General features: G+C 41.0%; 1 protein-coding gene across 3 annotated transcripts in view; it reads left to right on the forward strand.

The window, feature by feature from the left end:
- The window catches only part of tmem19 (transmembrane protein 19), a 46,700-nt gene extending 38,445 nt beyond the window's left edge, over window positions 1-8,255 (forward strand). Inside the window, exons 9-12 of one of the 3 annotated variants that reach the window (XM_078219774.1) lie at window positions 800-1,147; window positions 5,165-5,265; window positions 5,347-5,430; window positions 6,523-8,255. The gene's annotated coding sequence lies outside the window, so the exon portion shown is untranslated. Of the gene's footprint in view, window positions 1-799; window positions 1,148-2,442; window positions 2,491-5,164; window positions 5,266-5,346; window positions 5,431-6,522 lie in introns of those variants that run through there. The other 2 variants (XM_078219772.1, XM_078219773.1) reach the window with 2 other exon arrangements.
- Window positions 8,256-14,376: the final 6,121 nt, after the last annotated feature.

Genomic DNA, 14,376 nt, shown 5'->3' on the forward strand with positions numbered 1-14,376 from the left:
ATTAAGGGTTATGGTGAGCGAGCAGGTAAGTGGAGCTGAGTCCATGATAAGATCAGCCATGATCTTATTGGATGGCGGAGCAGGCTCGAGGGTCCAAATGGCCTACTCCTGCTCCTAGTTCTTATGAGAATGATCCTGGGAATAAAAAGCTTGATGTATAGGGAGCATTTGAGGACTCTGTACTCAACAGAGTTTAGAAGGATGAAGGGGGATCTCATTGAAACTTACAGAATACTTAAAGGCCTGGATGGAGTGGATGTGGAAGATGTTTCCATTAGGAGAGACTCGGATCCCAGGGCACAGCCTCGGAATGAACCTTTCTAAAACCCTTTAGAACCAACATAAGGAGGAATTTCTTCAGCCAGAGGGTGGTGAAGCTATGAAATTCATTACCACAAAAAGCTGTGTAGGCCAGGTCATTGAGTGCATTTAAGACAGAAATAGATAAGATCTTGATTGATAAGGAGATCAAAGGTTACGGGGAAAATGCGGGAGAATGGGATTGAGAAACACATCAGCCATGATTGAACAGCAATGATTGAACACGATGGGCCGAATGGCCTAATTCTGCTCCTATATATCTTATGGTCGTGGTCTGGAGCCAAGGTGCTGTCAGACCTGCTGAGTTTTCTTAGCATTTTCTGTTTTGTTTCAGATTTCAGCATCCGCAGTATTTTTGCCTTTCTAATACCATTTAAATGGTCCATTCAAACTGTGTAAATTATTCTTACTGGTTGAACACAAAAAGGGGAGGGTTACACTTGTAGAAATATGTTTTTTTTAAATCCCACGGGAGCAGGCGAGTTTAGGAGGGGAGCACCCAACACCGACGCTCTCCATTGCTGGAAGCGAATAGGACAAGGCAAGGTCTGCGTCGCACTTTCATCAAGCGGCGGCAGCGGTTGCCATGGAGACCGCTGGCGGTTGGTCCCAACTTTGCCGCGCGCCGCCCCAACCGTCCGAATGTTGTGATGATTTGAACGGTCGCCGGGGAATGGACCAATCAGCAGCAGCTGAGCCGCAAGCGCGAGGTGAGGGAGGGTCAGGTGCTTCTATAAAAGCGGCCGCTCCGCCGCAAACCTGCAGCAAACGGTGGTTAAGTATCGAGCTGGTGGGGAGTGTTCATAATAAAGAGGGAGGACAAAAGGTGAGGAAGTTTTAATTGTCTAAAGCTGTATATCATTGCAAATTATGATGTGAAATACTGATCATTGGTGGCCGTTCACTGCCTCCTTGTGAGAATTCAAAGACACATTAAAAAATGAAAACAGAATTTGATCTCGAGCTTTAATTGTGATTTTTAATTTGTATAAAATGACATTAAATTAATGGAGAATTTCCTTTGTTCCCATTGAAGCAGCATTAATGCAGAATCTTTTTTTTTGCACATTCAAATTTAAAGTTAGTTTTCTCCTAAGAAAGAAATGACCATTTTGCAATGGGTAATTTACAATCTGTAAGTGGGACAGATTCGTATGTTATATTTTTGGGGCTTTGACTTGTGCGTTATTCCTGAGGTTTATGTTTGAAACTATGGCTGTTTTTTCTAACTTTGCTGGCTCAGCTATTTTGTTTGGTGATTGGAGAGGAGGAGGGGCTTGTCACTCTGCTTAACTACTTTCTTGGAATTTAACCTTGTCAAGTTGTGGTGTTATCTCCTTCCGTCCAGAAATGTTCCTGATGAGGGGTTTAACCAAAGCTGCACCAACTAGAGCATCACATCTCTTGTATTTTCATCCACCTGTCATCAATTTTTTAAAAATCATCTTCCTTTTTTTGTGTGCACTTTGATTTTTTTTGTGCATGTGGGCAGGGCTGAGAGACCAGAATAACTATTACTGTAATTGAAGCAGATTCTCAATATTTAAGCACCAGTTTGGTCGTTGAAAGGAAAAAAACTGAACACTGGTTGGGCTGAATATTTTTTTTATTTGGGAATCATTGAATCCCTACAATGCAGAAGGAGGTCATTCGGCCCATCAAGTCTGCACTGACCACAATCCCACCCAGGACCTATTCCCGTAACCCCACATATTTACCCTGCTAATTCCTCCCCCCCCCCCCCCCCCCCCCCCCCCGACACCATGGTCAACCAACCTAACCCACACATCCTTGGACTGTGGGAGGAAATTTGTGCAAACTCCACACAGTGACCTGAGGCTGTAGTGCTAACCACTGTCACCCTGCTTGCTTTGGGAATTTAGTTTCCCTTAAATATTGATTTATTCCTTAATACCAGCAATGATGGCAATGTTCATTTTTTAAAAAATGAACAGTGATGATAGTCATAAAGTTTTACAGCACAAGAGAGGTCCTTCAGACCATTGTCTGCACTGGCCATCAAGCATCAACTTTTTAATCCCATTTTCCAGCACTTGGTTGTAGCCTTGTATGCTATGGTGTTTCAAGTGTTCATATAAATGTTTTCCCTTTTTTTGTTAGGGTTCCACTTCCAACCATCCTTTTGAGCAGTAAGTTCCAGATTCCCACCACCTGAGTGAAAAAATTGGTTCGACTGATCCCTCTACTAAGGGGAAAGGTTCCTTCTGATCAATATCTCTCATAATTTTGCTCCCATTCATTGGGTCCCTTCTCTGCTGTAATGAAAAACCCCTAGCCCCTTGTAGTTGAAATACTGCAGCCCAGACAACATCCTGGTAAATGCAAGTGGTTTTTCTGGTGTGAGTATTTACACCATGCTTGTAATCTGTTTTTATAATCCTTTTGTTTATTGTCCCAATTGGAAGATCGCTGTCAAATATTCAACAGGTCTCCTGAATTTAAGGGGTAGTTGACTTTTTTTCTCTTGGAATGAGCCTCTGAGCCCTCCTGTATGTCACAAAGCTCCACAGCAAGTTAGTCTCTCCAAAGCCAGATACATATGCCACTAAAAACACTGAATAGGTAGTTTTAACAATCTAGCCAACAAAGCATTCTGCCTTGGGCAAATTGCAATGTAAAATGTAATCCACATTTCTAGCATTACCTCATATGATTTATGATGTGTAACGTCAATATACTAGATGAGAAACAACTTTAAAACTGTCTCGATTTTAAAATTTCGAAATATTTTTGTGCAATCAGCTTTGCAAGGACATTCTGTACTTGAACCAGTGTTGGACTATCAAAGTTATGATGAACACTACATCAAGTTACAACTTGACTTCGAAAGCCCTTTGCATTAACTTTATCTAATACAGTTTTGGGAGGTGCGGCCCTAAACAGCACGGTTTGATCATAGAATCATAGGTTAACTGGTGATGTGTTGTCTGTGCTGCTTGTGAAGAAATGTGGTTAAGTGTTCAGTGAATCCTGAAAGGCTATTTTGTCAGAGCTGAGAGAAGCTGTATTTGCTGAGAGGGAAATGGTTGCTGTTTGGACCTTGTGTGGTTTGCAGCTCAATGCTGGGAGCTTTTGGTAAGCTCCGAAGTCCTAAAACCCATTGATAACTTTGTGCAGCCGCGAGACTGGATTTTGGAGAAATCGTAGCTGTGTTGGGCTACATTAGTGAATCTAGCAGACTGCAAAAACAGTTCTAAGCTTGGAATTCTGTGTAAGGTCTTTTCAAGAGAGTTTAAACGATTGCTAAATCGAGCAATCATTGAGGCAGCCTGAGTCAAGTGGTTTTTCCATGGAGTTTGAATGAAATTTTGAGGTTACTGACATCTGGGTGGGTTGCTCAGAAATTCAATGTCTTGATTGCATCTGCAATATGTTAACTATAATTTTGTTAATGTTAAGAGTGCAAGGTATTATAACACTGTTTTACTTTGTACCATAAGAACATAAGAAATAGGAGTAGGCCATCTAGCCCCTCGAGCCTGCACCGCCATTCAATAAGATCATGGCTGATCTGAAGTGGATCAGTTCCACTTACCCGCCTGATCCCTATAACCCCTAATTCCCTTACCGATCAGGAATCCATCTATCCGTGATTTAAACATATTTAACGAGGTAGCCTCCACCACTTCAGTGGGCAAAGAATTCCAGAGATTCACCACCCTCTGAGAGAAGAAGTTCCTCCTCAACTCTGTCCTAAACTGACCCCCCCCTGTATTTTGAGGCTGTGCCCTCTAGTTCTAGCTTCCTTTCTAAGTGGAAAGAATCTCTCCCTCTCTACCCTATCCAGCCCCTTCATTATCTTATAGGTCTCTATAAGATCCCCCCATAGCCTTCTAAATTCCAACGAATACAAACCCAATCTGCAAATAAGGGGACCAATACTGCACACAGTATTCCAGCTGCGGCCTCACCAATGCCCTGTACAGATGCAGCAAGACATCTCTGCTTTTATATTCTATCCCCCTTGCGATTATAGGCCAACATCCCATTTGCCTTCTTGATCACCTGTTGCACCTGCAGGTTTGACAGCATGCACCATAAAGTTTAAATTGTGGTGTCTTGTGCTTTTTATGTACCTGGGATTTCAAACTATCAAACAAAGTTACAGGTCATAAAATACACCAAAACCTAAAGTTCACAAGATAAAGAAAGGGGAGGGTAATGGCCATCCTTCCAAAGTTGACTTTCTCCATCCACTTCAATCATTGTCCTGACTTTAATATGAATGATTTTACTTTTTAAGATTCAGCACTTCTCACTAGCCTAGAGTCCTGCTGAATAATCTGATTGCTAAGTCTATTGCATGCTGTCAAATAAATCTAGGACTGTGTGTTCATTCCTTATTTTGTGACCTGTCAGATCCTCCATTGACCAGTTAACCTTGCAGCACTTGGCTAATCCATACTCTAGTCAGGTCAACAATTCCATTACCTCTAAAATCTGAGTACTAATGCTGTGAAAGGAATCCATATTAATTTGGGATGTGCAAAGCTTTGCTTTTAAAAGCCTTGAAATTGTAATAGGACACAAACTGAAGGAGGTAAGGATTCTCCATATTGAGTCATTATTTTGGTCGCCTGGTTCTGTCCCCCCATCAAATTTGATGGTTCAGGTGAAGACACTCAAAACGAATAATTTTTTTTTCAGCGTTTACTGAGTACAAAACCACTCCATAGGGACAATTCAAACAAAAATACATATCCTTTACATATTTTTATGCAATATGGCATTGTAGCTTTCAGTACTTGTTGTTTTTATCTATGGATGCACTCATTGAACAGGATCAACACTAACCTTTTCCCTTTCTTCTCCACCACACCAGATTTTTGAAATGAATACAAGCAAAGCTTTGACTAAGCACAGTGACCCAAACCAACAGCCCCCAACTCCAAGTTTAACAAAAAGAAAACAGGCACAGGAAAAGTAAGTTCTTCCTTGTAAATTCAATCAATTGTGACATACAAACATAATATTCAATGTACTAACTACACTTTTCATTCCTAGGAAACTCTTCCGAAGTCCAACAGATAGCATGCTTTCTCCATGCTCTCAAAGGCTGATGAAACCAAAGCATGTAAACCATACAGAGTAAGTTCCTGAAATTGCACCCTTTTTAGGCTTAGCATATTAAAGTTTCAATAACTGACCATTTTGAATTGAGCTAACTTTCACTTGGGCACTGTAAACATAAATGCAACAACTGAGTTCTGGAACCTGAAGTGACTTTTACAAAACTGAATGCTTCTGCATGTAATCATAATGGCAAGTTGATATTTGTACACTAAAGAGGTATCAGACCTTGGAAGTTAACTACAAGAATGTGCCAGTTTTTAACAAATCTTTTGCCAAGACAAGTAAGTGTTTGTACTCTGGATAGTCATGGAATATACTGTTGGCCCCAAAGGTCACTTGGATTGAACTATTGTTGGTGGTCTCCTGAGGACTTGCTTCTTTCCTTCCCTATGGAGGGAAGGGAATAATTTTGGGACTGGGGGAGAAATGTTGAAGGGTTGACTTTGCAGCTCCCTGTTTCAGGAGGTGCAGTCATTGAATATTTCGTAAGGCAGGTATAGATCCTTGTTTGGCAATGGAAGGGGTAGATGGGAATGTGGAATTTGAAACCCAGCTTTTAAACTAGCTACACCATTCTGACCACACCACCATTTGATGCAGAGAATTGATTTCTTTAAGTTTTTTGAGCTTCAGAAATTGATCTCTAAACTATTGCCTCTAGTCAAGGGCTGCCTTAACTGAAAAATTGAACTTCAAATGTAGTTAATTTCTGAAGGAATGTTTGACTTTTTTGGTCCAAGTCTTGATACCGGCCCGCCATTAGTTATGGGTCTGGACAGCAGTCCTTTGATATTGCCAGGAGTTGAAACCTGGACACCTTTGGGCCTCTTCTTGCCCTTTCCCAAAGATTATTATGCTGTATGTTTTGTAGTTATCTATTTTCATAGATTTACTTTAACATTGATTTGGTTATAACACTGAATACTAATGAATTGGAACATGACCACTGAGATGAGATTTTGCTGTATAGTGGCATACATTCTAATGTGCTGTCGTAAAAATAACAACCCACCTAATTGAATAATAGGTAGACATTTAATGCTAGAATATCAAATGATACTACTTGATGCATAAATATTGGTAACGCCTGTTTAAATGTATCCTCAGGCTTCAAAGCAACAAGATTACTGCCCAACAAGTTCACGAATTCTCTTTTGGAGACAAAGAAAATGACTTTTCTAATCTGGAACAAAGACTTTCTTTTGGAAGGAGTACCTCTTAACTTGATTCTTCAATTTTTTTCTTTTTTGAAGGGGTAATATTTTTCATCTTGCGCAGAGAAACATGCATACTCTATTTCCTTTTTATCAAATATAACCTTCCCTCCAGGACTAGTTATACTTGAAACTGGATGCTCTTACAAGGTGAAATCCTCCTTCAGTGGGATAGTTGCAATTCTTTCACTATTTATGCTGTTACTTTATTTTGCTAGCTGTATATTTTGATCACTGGAATAAAAGAAGTTGTATCTAATCCTAATTATCTTCTCAAATGGAATCATCATCCACAGTGGCAACAGCCTGAATTAGGACATTTTAGTGCATTGGCAACCAAAGCTTTGTGTTACAACACATTCAATTAATATCAACTTTTAGTAGTATATAGCAATTTACATTTAATCTCATTCCAAGCAGCAACAATCAAAAGGATTAGGATAGATGGCAAAGCTTTGTCAGAGGTATATTTTAAAGGGAACTTTCGAGAATTCTTGGGAGCTGGACAACTAAAGGCACAACTACCCAATGGTGGAACAATGAGAATTTGAGGGTGCAGAGATGTGATGGTTGTAGAACTAGATGAGGGGCGACTTTCATAAGTTCGAGCACTTTTGATGGGTGAACAGCAGTTATTTTCATCAGTACATCTGCAGATGGCGGTAAGCTAGCCAGGAGAACACTAGATTTGTCACATCTGGAGAGAACCAAGATGGGTGTGAGTTTCAACAAATTAGTTTGAAGCAGATATGGAATTGGAAGCAATTGTCAAACAGGGCAGCAAGGTTGCAAATGGACCAGGAGAGGGATGGGGCTTATGGCAGAAACTGGACATTGGCTTCAGTCTTAATCTTCTAATTCAACAAGATTGGACATCCAGTCAGACAAGTAGTATGATAAATTAGAAGCAGGGGAGATGTAACATGAAAAGTGGGTTAAATATTTTCCATTGCCATCAGAATTAAAAATGAGGATATGCTTGTTTTGATGATTTTTTTTCTGCTTGTCACTCTTTTGGGCAATGTATTCCTGATCATGGCTCTGAACAAATGTTTTCTGTTGCTCTGGGTTTTTACTATTTAAATGATGTCTAAGGGGAGTGGTCCAGCTTCTCCACCAAACTGACATTTCTTATACCTGGTACCATATCTAGTGAATCTGTTCTGTACCCTCTCTTGGGACTTGGCATGCTTCCTGAAATGTGACACCCAGAATTGGATGCAATCCTCCAGCTGGACATGTTTTTTTCAGTATTTGACCACCACTACAAGCCTTTTATCTCCTTTCTCTCAAGACCACAGGTACGCTGCATGTACTGCTGCCAATGCAAGAGTCACCAGCTTCCAAGTACTGAGATAAAATTCCATGTTTGAGAGCTTCTTTCTTTGCAGCTCCTGAGTTGTACTAAATCTAGACAACTGTCAGATGTTCTCAGTACATATTGAGTTGCAATTCACAGTTCTTTGCAGCTATACTCCAGCGCAATGAGATTACTTGCACTACATTTTAATGCAATCTGATAAAGATCTAACTGGTATACTGACATACTGGTTTTGATGTGCATGCTGTATTAAAGTTGATAACCTAACCGAGAATGAAAAATAAAATGTTGCCATTCAAATAAAATACTGCATGAGTTGGTTCATTTACATGACAATTAAGAAAATTTTGAGCATATCTGTGATATTTTTGTGTTTTTAAAAAATAAAATCTAGGGCTACATTGCACAAGACCAGATCAGAGGCTTGAAGTGCATAATTCTCATTGCCAAGCCTGTACACTACAAGGTACATGTGTAATGGAATTGCCTGGATGAGTGCTACCCCAACCATCCAAGGAAAAAGCTTTATTGGCACCCCATCCACAAACATTCACTGTCTCCCTCACCAATGCACAATCGCAACACTGTACACCAAGGCTCCTTACCTCTACCATCTGGAAAGACATGGGATTACTACCACCTAGAAGTTCCACTCTAAGCCGCTTCCCATTTTGACTTCGAAATATATTGCTGTTATTTAGTCAAAGTCTTGGAACTCCCTAACAGCACTGTGGGTGTACCAACACCACAAAGACTGCAGTGCTTTTTTTGCAAAAAAAGCTTGCTCTACCTTCTCGAGGGCAATAAATGCTGGTCAGTCTAACCAAGCTCATATCCCTTGAATAATTAAACCGATTCAATTGTTGTATTTAAGGCATTAAGAAAAAGTTGGGAATAGTCAAAATTGGGAGTGGCATGGTGCAATACTGTGCCTTTAAATGTAGTTACATGTTTCTTGTGAGGGGTATGCTTAAAATTCAGCTCTTATTTTACCCTGATATGTCTGCAAAACAGGCAACTCGCGTGCTGAGAATGCAGGCTTAATGATTTTTAGCTAGGGATGTTTTGTGTTAAACAAAAATGCATCAGTTCAGATTATTTGGTATTTCCTCCTGGGGTTTTGGAGTAGGGTTTTGATTAGGTTGATTGACAGAGCCATGTGCTTACAGGAGAGGAAAAAGCAAGCAGTTACTGCTGGCCTCTGAAAGAAGCAAGAGGTGTCTCCTCACTCTCGCTCCCTCTTCAATTTGTAAATATTAAGCTAATTCATTTTTTTAATAGTTAAACCATATTGTTAAACTTTTTGATTTTAAAATCTTCCTGGTGTGTAAATAGTTTCACACCAGGAGTGAGACACCTTATCCTCCTCTTACTGCCAAAATTAAAAGGCTGTTCATAATATAGTTTCTGATCTGGTACCTTAACAGAAGCTCCAACAGAGGTCAGAGTGACCCAATGGAAATAGTCTCCTTTTGTATTTAAGTTTCTGTACACTTCAATAACCTCCATCCTTGATATCTTTGCGCTCCCAAGAAGCAAGCTCCATCTTACTAGTCCTCTGCACACCCTGGATTCTGAGGTGGGAAAGGGAGGAGCGTGTGTGTGGGGTCTAATTTGCAACTGAGCTAAATGGGATTAGATACGGCTTTTGAACATAATTTCAAAACCATTTACATTTTGTGAATAGTTGCAAGAATGATCCAAAAAAAATCCCGAGTCATTAATGTGCACTAAAAAGGATTATTCATATTTTAGAAGAGATCCTAGATTATTTATTAAATCTTCATAAACGTGTGTGTTTTCATAAAATATGAAATATTAGCTCAGCAAAACAATGTCAAAAATCTCGGAAAGCTGTATAAATAAAAGTAGAATTTGACATTAAGGAATGGAAACACAGGTACAGGGAGACCTCAGACTTATGACACTATTGGTTCCTGGAAAATGCGGCTTAAATTGAAATATTGTAAATTGGAATCACTAATTTGGGGATTCGTTCCTGAACCCAAGGTCTGATGCTTTTTTTTTCATCAAAGTAACAATTTTGTACCCAATTGTTGCGGGGAGGCTAGGTATCACCAAAACCTCAGCTAATACAAAGACTCACGAAAGCCAGTATCCTGGTTAAAGACACATCTTTCTTCACCAGCGATCTAAGGGAGAGATAATATTGGTTAGTCCAATACCCCTCTAGAAGAGAAGGCTCTGAGCTTTCCATTGTAACTCTGAGGTTACAATGTACGAATTGATCAATTATACATTTTTCATATCAGATTATCCTGCCTTTCATTAGTTGTGAATCAATCATTTTCAATACCAATCAATCATTGAATATACCTGTCATGTACTTTAGCCAATTGCATTTTACCCTCTGACATAATGGGATTTCATTGGTCCATAGAATCTGAGATGCTTCCTCCCTCTATTGCTGATGTTTCTTCCTCTATTGTCTAGCAACTCCTGACACTTAGCTACAAGGTCAAAGTTAAGATTCCCACCAACTCTTGCTTGTGTCGATGGCCAAATCAGACAGATGTATATTCTCACATCTGAAGGGACCTGCCTTATCTGGATAGTGTGAAAAAATCCTATTCATAAGTAACCCTCAGAACCTCACTGCCAGCCTTACTACTGTGGGTGGTATCGTGGTTAGCACTGCTGCCTCGCAGCGCCAGGTAGTTGGATTTAGTTCCTGGCTTGGGTCACTGTCTGTGCGGAGTCCGCACGTTCTCCCTGTATCTGCGTGGATTTCCGCTGGGTGCTGGTTTCCTCCCACAGTCCAAAGATGTGCGGGTGAGGTAGATAGGCAATACTAAATTGCCCTTAGTGTCAGATGGACTAGCTAGGGTAAATACATGGGGATATGGCCTGGGTGGGATTGTGGTCGGTGCAGACTCAATGGGCCCAATGGCCTCCTTCTGCACTGTAAGAAGTTTAACAACACCAGGTTAAAGTCCAACAGGTTTATTTGGTAGCTAAAGCCACACAAGCTTTCGGAGCCCCAAGCCCCTTCTTCAGGTGGAAGGGGCTTGGGGCTCCGAAAGCTTGTGTGGCTTTTGCTACCAAATAAACCTGTTGGACTTTAACCTGGTGTTGTTAAACTTCTTACTGTGTTTACCCCAGTCCAACGCCAGCATCTCCACATCACTCCTTCTGCACTGTCAGATTCTATTCTATGATCTAGCAACTTTTGCTGATAAGAACTTGCACATTCTGTAGTTTCATTGTTCTAAAGAATGTGGTTCCTGTCAATAAGCCTTTCATCCCATAAGGCTTTATGGCAACCTGCTTTTAGGCTAAAGTGTACAGTTACTTTTAAAAATACAGCTAATACATTTTAAAATACCAAAATACTTGTTGTTAGAAACACTTGTTCAAATCTCATTCTTATTTAAATCTCTTACTGTTTATGTGCCTTTATGCAGGCAGTTCCCCTGTTAAACTCAGTATGATCTGAAGCCATTTCACTTGGTGTCAGTTGTTTGATTAATGTCTTAAATCCCTAATTATTTTAGATTTCTCTAACCTACTAAGATTTTCTCTCCAATGCCAATGATTTATGAAAAAATAATGTAGCAAATTAATATTAGATATACATTTTAAGATAAAGTTTGGAAACAATGATTCATCAAGTTAAAACACGTTAGCACTGCTGCCTCACAGCACCATGGATCTGGGTACGATTCCCGAGTTGGGTCACTGTCTATGTTGAGTTTGCACATTCTCCCCGTGTCTGCGTGGGTTTCTTCCGGGTGCTCCAGTTTCCTCTCACAGTCCAAAGATGTATGGGTTAGGTGGAGTGGATATGCTAAATTGCCCCTTAATGTTAGGGGGGGACTAGCTGGGGTAAAATGCATGGGGTTATGGGGATAGGACCTGGGTGGGATTGTGGTCGGTGTAGACTCAATGGGCCGAATGGCCTCCTTCTGCACTGTCTGATTCTATGATACATTGGAATGTGTCTAGAGTCAGGGAGATGGGCAGTGCAGAACGTCAATGTGCATGTATGAATGTCTGAACTTGTTCCCTGGCATAGCATTGTAAATTTGAAACGGTGTCAAGTTATGTATGTTGTAAATGTCATTTATCATAACTCGAAGGTCATTAAATCAAAGACTGCCTTTAGTGACAACTTAAAACATTGGCAAATTTCTTAATCATATGTTAAACCAAAAGTATCAATTATCCTAAGTTAACAATTTCCTTTATATAACATTTTAATGTACTAAATATCCCAAAGTACTTAACAGGAATGTTATCAAACAAAGTTTGACACCAAGCCACATAACTTTGCAACTGCTTGTGTATATTCTATATATCAATACCTCTCTTATCCCTACTTTGGAGAGTGGAAGACAATGACAAACCACTGACAGTTTTAAAACCTGCTGAAAAAACAGCTCGGGGTGAAGTATCAGCAGACATTGAACTTTAGGCAGAGCATATGAATGAATACAATTTAGTATTAAAAGATGCTTTGCAGTATAATATGCTTTGCTGCATAATGAGACATGAGGACAGATGACCAAAAGTTTGGTCAAAGGCAAGTTTTAAGGCACAAAGGAGAAGAGACATGCACAGAGGTTAAGGGAAGGAATTTCAGAGACCAAAAGAGAAAAAATGCTGGAAAATCTCAGCAGGTCTGGCAGCATCTGTAAGGAGAGAAAAGAGCTGACGTTTCGAGTCCAGGTGACCCTTTGTCAAAGCTAAAAGGCATAGAAAGTGGAAGATATTTATACTGCAGGGTGAGGGAATGAAAGATGAGTCATAGCCATAGAAACCAGGGGAAAAGACTACTAATAGCTGTCCAGAGAGAGAATAAAGGGTGAGAATGGCCAAACGGCAGAGAAGCTGTAAACTGTGACAGATGAAGATGTTGGGGGAGGGAGGGAAATGGGACCGAGGTAGAATGTAGAAAAGGGGAAGCAGGGAGGGAAGAAAAGGTAAGGGAAGGAGGATGAAGTAAGGGGGAAAGAGTGGGGGCGGCGGGGGGAGGGGGGCGAGGAAGAAAAATAAAGACAATAAAGAAATAAAAGGTAGGGAACAGTAAAATAAATTTTTAAAAATAGAATGAAAACAAAGGGGGCCAAGGTGGGGTAGAGCAAATCAACTGAAGTTGTTAAATTCGATGTTGAGGCCAGAAGGTTGTAAAGTGCCTAGCCGGAAGACAAGATGCTATTCCTCCAGTTTGCATTGAGCTTCACTGGAACATTGCAGCAAGCCAAGGACAGATGTATGGGAATGGGAGCAGGATCGTGTGTTAAAATGGCAAGCAACTGGAAGTTCAAGGTCCTGATTGCGCACAGACCGAAGGTGATCAGCAAAGCGATCACCCAGTCTATGCTTGGTCTCTCCGATATAGAGGAGACCATATTAGGAGCAGCGAATGCAATACACCAAATAGAAAGAGGTGCAAGTGAAACGCTGCTTAACCTGGAATGAATGTTTTGGACCTTGGATGGTGAGCATAGAAGAGGCAAAGGGACAGGTGTTACACCTTCTGCGATTGCATGGGAAAGTGCCATGAGTGACAGGAGAGGTGTTGGGTATAGTGGAGGAGTGGACTAGATTATCTCGGAGGGAACGGTCTCTGCGGAACGCTGACAGAGGGAGTGAAGGGAAGATATGTTTGGTGGTGGCATTACGCTGGAGTTGGTGAAAATGGCGGAGGATTATGCTTTGCATGCAGAGGCTGGCGGGGTGAAATGTGGGAACAAGGGGGACTCTATCCTTGTCCTCGGAGGGAGGGGAAGGGGTGAGGATCGTGACGCGGGAAATGGACTGTATGCTGTTGAGGGCCCTGTCGACAACTGTAGATGCGAATCCACAGTTGAGGAAAAAGGAGCACATATTAGAAGCACCACTTTGGAAAGTGGCATCATTGGAACAAACGCGACGGAGATTAAGGAGCTGAGAGAAAGGGATGGAGTCCTTACAAGATATGGGGTGTGAAGAGCTGTAGTCCAGTTAGCTGTAGGAGTCAGTGGGCTTGTAATAGATATTGGTAGATAGTCTATTGTTGGAAATGGAGACAGAAAGGTCAAGGAAGGGAAGGGAAGTATCTGAGATGGACCAGGTGAAGGCGATGGAGGGTTGGAAACTGGAAGCGAAGTTGATGAATTTTTCGAGGTCTGGATGCGAGTATGAAGCGGCACCAAAATAGTCATCGATGTATCGGTAAAGGAGTTGTGGGAAGGGACCTAGGTAGGCCTGGAACAAGGAATGTTCCACATACCCCATAAAAAGACAAGCGTAGCTAGGACCCATGCGGGTACCCATTGCTACTCCTTTGATTTGGAGAAAGTGAGATGAGTTAAAGGAGAAGTTGTTGAGAGATAGAACGAGTTCAGCCAGACGGAGGAGAGTGGTGGTGGATGGGAATTGTTCAGGCCTCTTTTCAAGAAAGAAGCGAGGACCTCTCAGGCC

This window comes from Mustelus asterias, chromosome 9 (genome assembly GCF_964213995.1).
Source record: "Mustelus asterias chromosome 9, sMusAst1.hap1.1, whole genome shotgun sequence".
Taxonomy (NCBI): Eukaryota; Metazoa; Chordata; class Chondrichthyes; order Carcharhiniformes; family Triakidae; genus Mustelus; species Mustelus asterias.